Raw genomic sequence first — 4,056 nt, forward strand, 5'->3', positions numbered from 1 at the left:
TGTAATTTTTATGTTTGTTAACCCCTACCTTCCCATTTCTATTAGATTTCCTTTTAGTTTCCTTTTTATCCTCAACCACTTTGAGCCTATTCTTTAACTGTTCTAAGGTCACGTGTCCTATATTCACCTTACTGAAATCTTTGGATGTGCTTGCTTCTTCTTTGACAAAGTTCTTGGAAGTTGAACCAAACTTTTTGTTGAGTTTCTTTAGATTTTCACTTTTAGAAACATCTGCCTGTTTTAATTGAGGAACCTTCAACGGATGCTCCTTTTCTTCCTTCAACGGATAATTTTCATCATCCGTTGATTCCATATCCGTTGACAGCCCATCAATTAATTCCATTTTCTTTTTGTTTTTATCCCAGGCAGTCTCACAAAATGATTCAATTCCTTGGACCTTGACAATTTGAGCACTAACATCCTTAGATGTCTTCCAGGCTTTAATCACCTCTTGCTCTCTCTCTAATTGATTAGAAAGTATTTCTACTTTCTTAACAGATTCAGCTAGTTCATTTTCAACAGATATACAATGTAGCTTAGTTTTCTCTAGGTCAATCAACTTATCTTCTGACACAGCATTTCTATTACTTAAAAACAAATTGTTCTCTTTAATCCTACTATTTTCTTTAGCAAGAGATTTAAGAGACACACGCAAATGATACAGTTCAGTAGACATGTCATTAAAAGCATCATTGCACTCTTCTTTAGTAAGCTGTGTTAAATCAGTAGTGATTACCTGGTTGCTTGATGAACTAACTTCATTTTCCTCAGAATCAGCCATGAGAGCCAAGTTGACATATTCCACATCTTCATCCTCTTCTTCTCCATCAGCTGCCCAGTCTTTTTCTTGAGTAATGAAAGCCCTCTCCTTTTGCTTGAGCAGATCAAAATATTTCTTTTTGTAATCTACTTGGTCAAATTTCTTCTTTTCAGAAGTTGGCTTTCTGCACTCACTTGCAAAGTGTCCACTTATACCACAATTGAAACATTTGAACTTGGATTTGTCCACCATGTTCTTATGAGGTTTAGTGACTCTAGTGTTTTTCCTAAATTTCATCTTTGCAAATCTTCTGGACAGAAATGCAAGATGCTCATTAATACCATCAGAGTCATCTTGGCTGGAGTTGTCTTCATTCTCAACAACTTGCTCCTTACCCTTGCTTGATTCTGATTTGCTTGTGCCATCTTTGGAGTTTAATGTTGATCTCACAGTTTCTTGTCTGCATTCTTTCTCATTTTCAGCTACCAAGGCAACTGAACCTCCTTTCTTTCTTCCCTTCTCCAATACCTCATCCTGTTCCAGCTCTAGTTCATAAGTCTTCAAGATTCCATATAATCTTTCAAGAGTGAAGTCCTTATAATCTTGAGAGTTTCTCAAGGAGACAGTCATGGGTTTCCATTCCTTTGGCAAGGATCTTAAAAATTTAAGATTTGAATCCTTCACCTGGTACACTCTACCATACAGCTTCAGTCCATTCAACAGCTTTTGGAATCTATTGAATGTGTCATTTAAAGATTCATTTTCTTTAAAATGAAAATACTCATACTGTTGTATGAGAAGCTGCATTTTGTTTTCTTTTACTTGTTCTGTACCTTCACACAGTAGCTGAATTGTGTCCCAAACCTCTTTGGCAGTTGTGCAATTGATCACATTATCAAACATATCCTTGTCAAGACCATTAAACAAAATGTTCATAGCCTTCTTATCCTTGTGGACTTCTTCTGTGTCTTCCATTGTCCATTCTGCTCTAGGTTTTGGAATGGATTGACCAACAGCAATTGTGGCTTTAGCAACTGTGGCTACTTTGTGGGGAATGTGAGGACCATTCTCAATGCAGTTTATATAACCTTCATCTTGGGAGAGTAGATGAAGGTGCATTTTCACCTTCCAATGGTGATAACTGTCTTTGTCAAGAACTGGGATTTTTACTCCAATATCCTTCTTACTCATCTTTGTTAGTTTCCAAGATCTTTAAACTCTTTGTGTGTCAAGAGCCTGCTCTGATACCAATTGTTATTCCTAATGAACTAACAATGAGATTTACAGAAGGGGGGTTGAATGTAAATCTCAAAACTTTTTCAAGTTTTGAGCAGTTTCAAAGGCTATGTGTTTAAGATAAACAAGTGTATGAATTGCTTTAAGCTAATACTGACAGATATATATTCAAACACTAATGTAAAGAACACAACAGACCTTAAAAACTTTTCTGGTGGATTGTTGTTCCACCAGAGATGGTATTTCAGAAAATCTGTGATTCAAGAAGTTGATCACAGCTGCGTCCTAGTACAAACTAGATAATTTCTCTCTCAAGATTTTTCTAAACAGCTCTGGAAAAATTCTCTTCTAATTACTAGCTGCTACTTGGTTTATATATCACCAAGTTTACAAGTGAAGACAAAGATAAAAAGTACAATAATAAAATAAGTTCTCCACTTGTTTCTTCTCCATTTTACTCCAGTGCATTGTTGACTATTGCCTCTTTATACTAGAGTAGAACGGCTGCTTTTTCTGATGTTCCTGAAATAGGCTACCACATCTCAGTTGTCTCTGTCAACCCATGTGCCTCTGTTTGTAGGTACAACTACCACTTGTCAACTGTTATTTAACAGAACATCCGTTGAAGCCTTCATCCGTTGATGGCTTTATCCGTTGATGTGTTAGCAGTTGAAGCTCTATCCGTTGATGCACTCATCCGTTGAAGGATGTTATCCGTTGAAGCTTTAGAGACATCCGTTGAAGCTTTGTTTCTCATCCGTTGAAGGTCTTTAAGTTATCCGTTGACACCATTTCATTTATACAAAATTACAAGGCATGAAATACTTACAATTGGCCTTCCTATCTGCATATCTTCTAGTAGTCAACATGACTTATAATTTCCCTCAACATTTAAGAATTTATATCTCAAATTCAGAGACTGAAATGTGCTACAACACTAGACTTATTTCTAAGTAAAGCTACACCATCAACGGATAGCCAAAATGGTCTTATCCGTTGAGGCTACAAACACTAGATTTCTACTTAAGTGTTTTGTTAAACATATCATCAAACTAATGCACATATATTCCTAACACATCTTCTATTACCCATATGTCAAACTCATGCTCTTGCAGAAATAAAATATAATCATACAAAATTGCATTTTTTGTCTCTAGTGGATTACCTAAATGGCACTTCTTCTTGAGGTTGTTGAGTTTGCTCTTCTTGAACATCATCATGATTTTGAGTAGGGAATTATATAGGTATATCCATATTGTTATCTTGAGCTATATGATATAAAAAAACTGATTCTTCCTCAAAGACAACATCCCTAACTTTATCTTCCCCGCTCGAACTCAACATCCTCAAGAAATCTAGCATTTCTAGTTTCGAAAAAAGGACTTTATGAAAGGATCATAAAACTTAAAACTATTTATTTTCTCAGGATACTCAACAAAATAATAACTAACATGTGTTATGGTACTCAGTATGTAGGCTGCAATCATAAGTGCATCTCCCTAGAGTGATTAAGGTAAAGAAGAGTGACTAATCATACTTCTTACCATGTCTTTAAGCATTCTATTTCTTCTCTCAACAACACCATTCATGTGTGGTTGCCCAAGCATAGTGTATTGCGTGACGATTCCACGTTTTTCTAGGAATTTAGAAAAAGGTCCAGGACGTTGTTTACCGGATCCGTCACACCGAGCATAGTATTCACCTCCACAATCAGATTTGACAGCTTTAATCTTCTCATCAAGTTAATTTTCAACTTCGGCTTTGAAGACTTTAAACACAATCAAAGACTGTGACTTTTTATGTACTAAATATAAGTACCCATATCGAGAATGGTCGTCTATAAAAGTGATAAAATACTATTGACCATTCCAAGAGGCCGTAGGGAATGGACCATATATATCAGTGTGTATCAACTGTAAGACACTGGTACTGCTGTTGGCACTTAATCTCCTTATGTTTGTATGTTTACCTTTAATACACACAATACATATATTAAGGTCTGAAAAATCAAGAGATTCAAGTATTCCATACAGACACAAGTTTCTCTAGTCTCCTTTTAG

This window comes from Apium graveolens, chromosome 10 (genome assembly GCF_009905375.1).
Source record: "Apium graveolens cultivar Ventura chromosome 10, ASM990537v1, whole genome shotgun sequence".
NCBI lineage: Eukaryota > Viridiplantae > Streptophyta > Magnoliopsida > Apiales > Apiaceae > Apium > Apium graveolens.